Consider the following 12,112-nt stretch of genomic DNA (forward strand, 5'->3'; position numbering starts at 1 on the left):
TATTGTGAACAACGCTGCAATAAACATACGTGTGCAGGTATCTTTTTTATAGAGTGATTTCAGTTCTTCAGGATATATTCCCAGTAGGGGGACTGAGGGGTCATATGGGAGGTTGATATTTAGAGCTTTTAGGAATCACCACACTGCTTTCCACAGAGGTTGCACTAGTTTACACTCCCACCAACTCAATTCAGATTCTTTATAGTCTAGTTTAGACTCAACACAGAAGCCAGATGATCACTTAAAAATTTAAATCTAATGATATCTCTCTTCTCAAAACTCTTTATTGACTACCTATCGAACCCAGAGTAAAAATCACATCCCTTGCAAAGGCTTCCTATGACCTCTCTGACCTCATCTGCTCCTGGCTCACTCAACTCCAGCTGCCTTGGCCTCCTTGCTGTGCTTTGAATAGATCTGCTATGCTATGCCTCAGGGACTTTGCACTGACTATTCTCTCTGCTTAGATTGTTCGTGTTCCAACTATCTATAAGGGCAACTTCCTTACCTCTTTCTGAAATGTCACCTGCCCATTTTAACTGAAATTGTAAACTTCTGATGCCTACCTCCTAAAATTTATATTCCACTTATCTACTTTATTTTTCTAACTTTTTATTAGAAAATTTCAAACATATGCAAGAGTAGAGTATAATACAATTCTAAGTATTCATTACCAATTTTATAAAACCATGGTCAATATTTTGACATTTATCCTTATCTGCTATTCTTTTTTTTCTTTTGAATGTATTTTTTATTTATTTTATTATTTATTCATCTTATTGTAAAAATGTGGGGTACAATTCAGGGTTAAGTATACAAATGTTCGTTATGCAGGTACCCTTGTTGATGAGGTATGCCCCTTCCTTCACACCTGATTATTTTAAATCAAACCTAATAACGAGATAATTACATTTCTAATAAAGTCTGTTTTCCTGATTTTTAATTATGTTTAATAATGCCACTGTGAACATTGAATCAGCAAATATTAAACCATTACTCCTAGGGGAAATACACAGTTAGGTTCCTGAGAGCCACTGGTCACATGCCTTATATGTGTTTCTACAGAAGTGCACCTCCATTAGTATATATTGTTGACTCCTTAGCGTTGTACTCAGGGTCAAGAGCACTATCATTCAAGCTTGAAAAAAACGAATCTAACACTTGTGTTTTCCCTGTTAAGCACATCACAGCCTTCTTCAACTTAGAAACACTCGAGAGCCCTTCAGCATTATAATTAGGGGACATTTTAAACAACAAAACCCCAAGAAAAAACAAAAAAATGCAAAAAATATGGCACTAAGAAGATCATAAAAAGAACATGTATTTACAGTTTGTAGTATGAGAGCTTTAACAAGAAGGCAGCGTTGCCTTGTTCAGCCTCAGCTGTGAATGTGTGCTTCAAAAGAATCAAGATTTTTATCTCTCAGCACATGTCTCTGAATGATTGTGAAAGTACTTTGAGTGTTAATTCTGAGGTTACAAATAAATTTTAGTGAGCAGGTGAGTTCATAAATATGGAATCTGCAAGTAATAAAAATCTTCATTTTAGTATCAATCCCCAACAGGAAGAGATTCCTTTAGAAAATATAATCACAAAATTATTATTTTATCAAAATTTTAATAATATCACCAAGTATCCAATCATTGTTGCATTCCTCTAATTTTTGCTGTTTTTAAAATCTCTTTTAATCTATGTTTCCTCTCTATCCCTATATTTTTTTTCTATTTTGTTTTTACCTTGAAACCCTGGGTTGAAGAAACAGATTATTTATTTCCCATAGTTTGGATTTTGCTGATTGTTTTTCTGGCATTGTCTAATTTGGTCCTCTGTCCCCTGTACTTCCAGTATATTGGTAGTTAGATCTAGAGACTTAATCAGATTCAGGTTTTATTTATTTTTGTTTTTTGGCAAGACTACTTCACAGGCTATGTTTTATATTTCCATCAGAGAGTACATAATGTCTGTCTGTTTCTCATTTAGTCATATAAATCACTACTGATGCTCATTTCCTTGATCAGTAGTTCTCAAGGAGGGACAATGCCCCTATCCCCACAAGGGATATTTGACAATGTCTGGAGAGCAGCAGCCAGAGATGCTTCTAAATATCCTGCAATACACAGGACTGCCCCCTACAGCAAGGAATTATCCTGCTTAACATGTTGGAAAACGGTGATACTCTAATTCTATCATTCATGTTCCATTGATTAATTGAAATACTTATATACAGAGAAACTTCCCCTCAAAGTTTAATCATAAACTTTCAGTATTCTGAAGTACAAATTCTATGGAAGTGGCCAGATTTAAGCACCACTGTGATATTTAACATTGTCCCAATTTAGACAAGTAGGAGCCTATTCAAATAGTTTTCTTTCTTTTTAAAAACCAATTAAAAAATAAAATATATAACTGGCTTGACATATTTATTGTATGCTGCATGTCTCTGCACTAAAGTAAGAATACTTGTTTGCTATGTTCATGAATATACTTTAAGCATCTAATTCGTGTCTGGCACAAGGTTGACATTAAATATTTATTAAATGAATGAATCACAGTAAGTGACTAGAGGGGGCACTATTTTAGAATGTGTGGTGAGGGACAACCTCTCTACAGATGGTACATTGATATAATACTTGAATGTCGAGGAGGTGCCAGACATGTGAAGATTTGAAGAAAGAACATTCCAGGCAGAGGAAAGACTTAATGCAAAGATTCGAATGCAGGAATTAGTTTGGCTTATTTGAAGATCCAAAATAAAGTCACTGTTACTGGAGCAGAGTGGGCAAAGAAAAATGGTACCAGGTAAAGTTGAAGAGGTAGGTGGGGTTGAGATCTAACAAGCCATGGGGATGAGTTTGTGTTTTATTGTTTGATGGGAGAAAACTGGAAGGTCTTAAGCAGGAAAAGACATGATTAGATTTACATTTTGAAGAGAAGCACTCTGGAGTCATGTGAAGAAATGGCCTTTGGAGGGCAAGGGTAGAAACAAGGAGTCCCATTAGGAAATGACTGGAGTAGTTGAGATTGGGTGGAGAGAGTTGTGTGTCGGGGGGTAGGATTGTGGGAAGGGAGATGATAGTAGCCACAGAGATAAAGAGAAGCAGTTTAAAATACGAGAAAACTGAAACCTAAATGTATGCTGCCTTAACACATGCAATTACCTTAAATATCTGATAGGTTATTATGGTATTATGATATCAGGCATTTGTAAGATGGCAAGGCTTGCAATTTGGTAATTCATAGGTCATATGGCAGCATCAAAGTACAAGTTTCTGTAGCAGCACATGATTGTCATTTGGTGTTGTTTACTAGGTATTTTCTGTCTTCAGCTTCTTGGAACATGGTAGGATTGTCTTTCTAGTTTTCTTGAGGTTGGTTAGGGCCAGTAAGTTGTAAATGGAAGTGATATATGTCACACTGGGCTAGAGCACTTAATTGTCAATGTAAGGTTCTCTAGAGGTCTCTTTTCCACTGAGATGAAGAGATGACAGCTACTTTGTCAGCCTGAGGACCCTGCCCATTGACAATGAAGAGACTCTTCTATCAACCAGCAGTGGACATATAGCCTGAGAGAGGAGTATGTCTCTGTTGTTTTAAGCCACAAAGATTTTTTTTAACTGCAAAATCTCTAACTTATTATAATTGATATATGGCACAACAGGCAAAATCTTGAAGATAGAAAAGTCAAACCATCTCCCAAGAAGTGTCTGAGCATGACCACTATTCAAAGACAATCTCTAAAGCCCGTTCAAATATATACAATTAACAAGCTAAGATGAAGCAAGGTATAAAATATGCTTGGACATGGGATAAAATTGTAATCTGCCCAAAGTGGTTGTTTTATTAGTCTATTTATTAGGAAAATAACTTTCTGAAGGAACCTCTGACCTAGTTGACTTCAGCCCAGCCCTGGGCTAATTGAAAATCACACCACATAAAATATAATAGGACAGCAGGAACCTAGAAAGGGAATGACTCAAAGAGATAGAAAATTGCAAGATCATGAATTGTACTGGTTAGTTTTAAAAAATTAGAAGAAGAGGATAGAGAGTAAATAAAATACCTGACTGAATTTTTGTCTGCTTGCAGTTGCTGAACACAACTCTGGAAGATACAATCATCCCAGCCATCTTCCTAATCAATAGTGGGAGCTGAGACCAAATTAATTGTATGGTACATGAAACACAGCCTAGGAAAAGCTGATGAGACTAGACACTGTAATATATTTAGCCTGACTCATTCACTTACTCTGTGTCACATTTTAGCCAGTTTCAATAAAAACACAGTTCTGAGGAACTGTTTGCCCTCCTTCTGCATGTCCTAATGTCTTCTTGGTTAAAAAATCTGGCTAGTACTTTGTTTTTTGGCAAGATTCTCTAAACTGGCACCTCATAGGTAACTTCATTGTTTGTTTATCCTACACCTCATTTCTGGAAAATTATTTGCCAGGCCGGAGTAACACACAAACCTTTCTCCTAAAGAGTTAACCAAGTTTGTACAGGCACTTACAGGTCAACACTTACCTCCTTGATTCACACTGATGGGAACAGGTTAAGTAAGCTTGCAGGAAAATGGGATAAATGCCAATGATGAAACAAGATTGTGTTCTCAAGCAACTTTCTAGGAGTGGAGAAGTTCTCAGTTTAATAGAAGTTGAGCTACCAAGTCTGAAGGGTAAATACTTTTTTTTTTTAAGGCAGAGTGTGTCCCTAGAGAAAAGGTCACTTTGAGGAGCATAACTGCAACTGAGGGAAGGTAGGCATCCTGCAGATACAAGTACAGCACAGGTCAAGGGAGAAAGTAGATGAGGGAGAAGAGAACTCTCCTAGACTTGGTTCTGACAGATGTGACTGGTAGGTGCCTCCTGCCAAAAGCCAACAGGAACACAAATTCAGCCCAAAGTCGATCTCCTCTCTTTTGCTTCCTGGACAGAGTGCGCCTAACATGATTCATAACTTGGCTTAGAAATAGCCATCTTTCTGATGGTGTCATGGGCAATATTGCTTGATGCCTCCTGCCTGACACTCTTTGTGTAAAAAATAAGCAATTGCATTTCCTTTCTGCAGTTTCTTCCTTTCTTGACACATCATATCTCCCAAAATAACCTCACTGATTCACCGGAAAGGTTTTGTGGATACAAATATGTCTTTAATGTCCTCTGACTGCCAGATCTAAAGATATGATGCTGTTAAGGTCCACATGTGGGTGAAGTCACCCATCTTTATCATGTCTGATTCCTTCACAATTTCTTTAATGAAAAATAACGGACAGGAGACTGATTGGAATGAAGGGCAATGTTTATATGCATTGCTATTATCATCTTCTATCCCTGAGCCTAGTGTAAAATGATGGCTCTATAACTGTTTTGTGTGATGAATGAATACATTCAGAGATATCCAGTTCCATGCACAAGGCCTATACTTGCTTCCAAGACACAGTCTATTGCAAGAAACAGACAAGCAGAGGAAATCAATGCCTTATGGTTAATGCTATGTACATATTGTTAGCAGTATGTGTAGAACGTAGCAAGAGCTTATAAAAATGGCATTTAATACAACCTGAAGAGGGGTGTATTGTATCCTTTCCTATTGATGCTGTAGCAAATTACTATGATCTCAATGGATTAAAAAAATACAAACTTACTCTTTTATAGGTCTATAGATCAGAAGTCTGACACAGGTCTCATGAGGCTAAGATTGAGGTGTTAGCAGAGACACATTCCTTTCTGGAACCTCTAAGGAAAAACCACTTCCTTGTCTTTTGCAGCTTATAGTGGTTGCCCACAATTTTGGACCCCTGGCACCCTTCCTCCATCTTCAAGGCCAACAATGTTGCATTTCTCCGATCTTTCTTCCTTAGCCATAGCTCCACATGACCACAGTCAGGAAAGGTTCTCCTCACTAAGGATTCACTTAGACTGGGCTCGGTGGCTCAGCCTGTAATCCCAGCAATTTGGGAGGCTGAGGTGAGTAGATTGCCTGAGCCCGTAGGTTCGAGACCAACCTGGGCAACGAGGTGAGACCTCATCTCTACAATAAAAACAAAACAAAACATTAGCTGGGCGTGATAGCGAGTGCCTGTAATTCCAGCTACTTGGAAGGCTGAGGCAGAAGGAAGGATCTCTGGAGCCCAGTAGGTCGACACTGGGATGGCCGTGAGTGTGTCACTGCACTCGTCTGGGCGACAGAGTGAGACTCCAACTCTAATTCCAAAAAAAAAAGTTCATTTAGTTAGTTTGGGCCCACCAGAGTAACACAGGATAATTTCCTAATCTCCAGGCCACTATGCTAATCACATCTGCAAATTCCTCTTTCCAAATAAGGTAACATAGTCTCAGATTCTAAGGATTAGGACATGGACACTTTTGGAGGCCTGCTATTCTGCCTGCCACAGTAGGAAAGAGCAAGTGAAGAAATGCCTTCTAAATGAAAGTGACAATTGATCTGAGTCCTCAAGGCTGAACTGAAATTTTTATGGTAACTAGGGGAAGGGGAGATATATAGGGAAGAGAATCTTGGCCAGATGGGAACCTTAGATTAGATGAGAGCAATGAGATATATTGGTGCCAGCACATCAATTCAAGACATACTGAGAGCTAGAATTGATATTTCCTTGGCATTTCAAAAGGTATATGGCTATTCTCTGTTACTTCAAGAAACACCTAAATGGCCTAATATCCTATTATTGACATTTTGATTCTCCTTATTATTAATAAAACTATTAATGAAGATAGAGTTTGTCATTTGTTTTTTAATGTCAAACTAATTGTCTCTAGCCAAAGCAATAATGAAAATGTGATTACAACAGAGTTGGAAAGTCAAATGAAAGGACAACTGAGAATTTACTGAGAGAGATAATATGTCTTTTCAGTGATTTGTGGGGAAGAGACCAATGAATGAAAATAGTGACAGGCTGTGATCTTGAGCTATGCTGGCTCAATGTCTCATATCATCATAAGTGAACATTATATGCTTGCTATAGAAGCCTTTCTACTTTGAATTCTAGACAGCAAATGCAAAAGTGCAAATAAATAATATATTTGAATGTCTAGTTTATCATGTTTCTTCTTGACATACAAAGATAAAATGCAACAAACAGACTCTGGTTTCTCATCTGTGAAAGCAATTTCAATGTCATTCAATAGATCCAGTGTATTCTAAAGAATATTTAAAGAAAAAAAAGCTTCAACCCAGAATTCTAGGGCCGGTAAAATATTCTTCAGGAATGAAGGTGAAATAAAAACACTTTCAAGTTAAAAAAAAAATGAAAAGAATTTGTTGCTAGTAGACGTACTACAAAATGATCAATAAAGAAAATCTTCAGACAGAAGGAAAATGATACCAGAAGAAAACCTGGAATATCAGGAATGAGAAAAGAGCAACAGGAAATGGTAAATATGGTAGACTATTCTTCTCCTCCTTGGTTTTTTATGTACATTTGATGACTGAAAGCCAACATTAGAACACTGTCATGTGAGGTTTCCAATGTGCAAATGTAATATGTAAAATAATTGTAACATAAAGAGTTAAGATAAAGGAGCCTACCTGGTGGTAAGGTTTTTACACTCCACTTAAAGTGGTAAAATATTGATTTTATGTAGATGATGAAAAATTAAATATGCAGATTGTAATCTCTAAAATTACTGCTAAAATATTATGTACTGAGATATAATTAAAAACAAATTAGATAAATTAGATAAATTAAAAACAAATTAGATAAATTAAAATTAGATAAATTAGATAAATTAAAAATGTCTAAATAAGACCTGCTCCCCAAAAAGGCAATAAAATGGAAAACAAAGGAATGACAAATAGAAAAAATAAATAAAGACAAATAATCAAATAGTAGACCTAAATTCACAATGATTACATTAAACGCAAATGGTATAAATATATTAACTAAAAAACAGATTTTTTTTCAAGTTTGGGTTAAAAAAAAAGAACCACTTACAAAAAACTCACTTCAAATGAAATAATATAGGTAGGTTAAAGGTGAAAGGGTGGAAAATGATATATTGTGCAAACGCTAATCAAAAGTAAATTGAAGTAGCTATATTAATATTTGACAACATTCCACTCAAAAATAGTACATGAAAAATTCCTTTTTACATGTACATGAGAGATTCAAAAAGATAGACCAAGTTCTGGGCAAAGTCAAGCTTTATCAAGTTGAAAAAAATTGAAATAATACAAAATATGGTCTATGACCATCAAATAATTAAACTAGAAAAAAATCTAGTTGAAAAATAGCAGGAAAAAATCCAAACACTTAGACACTAAAAACACTGTTCTACTTGGAGCTCTTCAGTTCTAAAATCCTCATTAAAAGCCTTTCACTTGAACCCAAACCAAAGTACTCTTATTGCCTCTTTCCTAAATGTTCAGGAAAGATATATCACCAGTTCGGACTTTTCATTATGAGAGAGAAGCATTTGTCTGCCTTAGAATAACAAGATTCAGTGCTTATTTTTTAAACCAGTTTTTAAAAATTGGGTAGTATAATAATAAAGAGTAAGCCAACTTTTACGGGCACCCTATAGTTTTATAGTTCTTAATCTAAACATATTTTATATTTCCTCCTTTTGGAAAAAACCTACATGCTTCAAGCCACCATATGCACAGACTACACAGTGAATTGCTCTCCCACGGTCTTTGAGGTGAATTACAAAAGCCAGCCATTATCATCTTCTTGAATTATTTTGAAATTTTTTTTTTTGGGTACATTTTGGCTGCAGTATTGGTGGTAGGATATACTACAATATGGGTCATCTCTACTTCTGTATTTATTTATTTTTCACTAGACTTCAATGACGGTCTTCTTTTTCCTTTCCACCTCTCTTTGCCTGTAGGATGTACTGTATGTAGTCATGAACTTTGTATTAATATATTAGAAATATACAGATCTGTTTTGTGCTTTTTATACTGTTGGATACTTATAATCAAAACTTTTACTAGGATACTGAATAAATTTAATCTTATTAGAAAATTTTTAAAAAATTGTTCTAAATGACATCTACCTGTTTTATATGCTGAAAACTATAAAATGTTGATAAAAAAATCAAAGAAGACCTAAATAAATGGAGAGACATACTATGCTAATGAATTGGAAAACTCAATGTAGTAAAGATGTAAATTATCCCCAAATTGATTTATAGACAGTGCAATTTCAATCAAAATTTCAGCAGGATATTTTAAAGATATACACAACCCAAGTCTAAATTTTACATGAAAAGGCAAAGGAATTGGAATAGCCAAAACCATTGTGCAAATAAAAAACCAAGTTGAAGGAATTATACTACTGATTTTAAGACTACTATAAAGCTATAGTAAGACAGCGTAGTATTGGGGAATGGTCAGGCACATAGATAAGTGGAATTAAAGAGTCCTGAAACTGCTCCCACACATATATAGCCAACTGATATTTTTCTTACAAAGATAAAAAGATAATTCAATATTAAAACAGTGCTATGGCTTGAATGTGTCCTCCAAAGTTCATGTGTTGGAAACTTAATCCCAAATCCAACTTTGTTGAGAGATGGGATCTTTAAGAGGTTCATGAGAGCTCTGTCCTCATGAATGGATTAATTTTGTTATCATGGGAGTGGGTTAATTTTCACAAGAGTGGGTTTGCTATAAAGGTGAGTTCAGCCTTCTCTCACTCTTTTGCCTTCTGTCATAGAATAATACAGTAAGAAGACTGTCACTAGATGCTGACACCTTGACACTGGACTTCCTAGCTTCCAGGACTGTAAGAAATGAATTTATTTTCTTTATACATTAGCCTATCTGTGGTATTCTGTTTTAACCATACAAAATGGACCAAGACAGTTTTTCCCAATGACGATACTAAAACAATTAGACATGTGTATATATGTAAAATAAAAGGACCTAAATTTAAACCTCATACCCCTCACACAAAAATTAATTCAAAATTGATGATAGAGCTAAACTTACAACATTAAACTATAAACTCTTACAGAAAGCATAGGAGAAAATCTCTGTGAACTGAAATTAAGAAAAGAATTGTGAGATATGACATCAAAATCAATAAATTGTACTTTATCATAATGAAATACTTCTGCTCTGCAAAAGACTCTGTTAAGAGAATAAAAATACAAACCACATACCAGGAGGAAATTTTTGGAAATCACATATTTGATAAAGGACTTGTATTCAGAATCTAGAATATGTTAAAAACTCTCAAAATTCAATAGTAAGAAAATAAACAACTTTGTTTTTAAAATGGGCAAAAATCTTGAATAGACACTTCACTAAAGTAGATATAAAGATAGAAAATCAGCACACAAAAAGATAACAATCATCATTAGCTATTTGGAAAATGTGAGTTAAAACCAAGTTGAGATAGTATGACACTTTTATTAAAATGGCTAAAATTGAAACACACTGACAATACTAAGTGCTTGAAAGAATGTGGGAAGACTGAAACTCTCATACATTACTGTTGGAAATGTAAAATGGTAAAGCCACTCTTTCCACAGTGTTAAAATTTCATATAAAGTTAATCATACACTTATAATATGATCCAATACTTGTGCTCTGTGGCTTTTTTAGCCCAGAAAAATAAAAATGCATGTTCATATGAAAATTGGCATATAAATGTTTATAGCAGATTACTTAAAATCACTATAAACCAGAACTACCCCAAAATACTTCAAGGGATGAATGAACAAGCCAACGGCCATACATCTATACAATAAAACACTACTCGGTCAAACTCCTCTTAGAGTGACAGCCCTCTTCCTGTCTGTGAAAAGTGATTTCTTCCTTAAATAAATCTTTTCTTCATCTCTTAAAAACAAACAGGACCAAATGGACTTAATTGATATCTACAGAACACTCCATCCAATGACCACAGAATATACATTCTACTCATCACTGCATGGAACGTACTCAAAATCGACTACATACTTGACCATAAATCAAGCATAAGCAAATTTAAAAAAGATCAAAATTTTGCCATGCATCTTCTCGGACCACAGTGGAATAAAAATAAACATCAACACCAACAAAGTTCCCCCAAAACCCACAAAGACATATACACTAAACAGCATGATGCCAAACAACTCCTGGGTCAATGTTGAAATCAAAACAGAGATTAAAAGATACCAGGAAACAAATGAAAATGAAGAAACATCTTACAAAAATCTCTGGGATGCCATGAAAGCTGTAGTGAGGGGAATTCATATCTCTACAAACGCACATGAAGAAAATGGAAGGATCACAAATTAACAGCCTAAAAACTCACCTAAGGAAGCTGGAAAAACAAGACCACCAAAATCCTAACTTCAACAGAAGAATCCAGATCACCAAAATAAAAGCCGACATCTGGGACATAGAAGACAAAAATCTATGAAACAAAAAGCTAGTTCTTTGAAAGGATAAACAAGATCAATGGTCTCCTAGCTAGATTGACCAAGAAAAAGAGAGAAAAAGCCCAAATAAACGCAATCAGAAACACAAAAGATGAAGTCACATCTGACCATGAAGAAATACAAAAGAACATTAGAGACTAGTGTGTACACTTGTATGGAAACAAACTTGAAAACCTTAAGGAAATGGAGTACTTTCCGACATCACACAACCTGCCTAGGTTGAAACAAGAAGAAATCGAGACCCTAACTGGACCAATAACAATCAAGGAAACTGACTATGTAATAAGAAAACTACCTACAAAAAAAGCCCTGGACCAGATGGCTTTCCAGCAGAATTCTATAAGACATTTAAGGAGGAACTGATACCAATCCCACTGGAAGTATTCCAGATGACTGAGAAAGATGGAACTCTCCCCAAATCATTTTATGAAGCTAACATCACATTGATATCCAAGCCAGGTAAAGACCCAACAAAGAAAGAAAACTACAGGCCAATATCTTTGATGAACATAGATGCTAAAATTCTCAACAAGATCCTAGCAAACCCGATTCAACAACACATCTCAAAAATCATCCATCATAACTAAGTAGGCTTCATCCCTGGGACACAAGGCTGGTTCAACATTCGCAAGACAATAAATATAATTAAATACATCAACAGACGTCAGAACAAAAACCACATGATTATATCATTAGATGCAGAAAACGCTTTTGATAAAATC

This window comes from Carlito syrichta, unplaced genomic scaffold, assembly GCF_000164805.1.
Source record: "Carlito syrichta isolate Samal-C Ts95f unplaced genomic scaffold, Tarsius_syrichta-2.0.1 Scaffold311945, whole genome shotgun sequence".
Taxonomy (NCBI): Eukaryota; Metazoa; Chordata; class Mammalia; order Primates; family Tarsiidae; genus Carlito; species Carlito syrichta.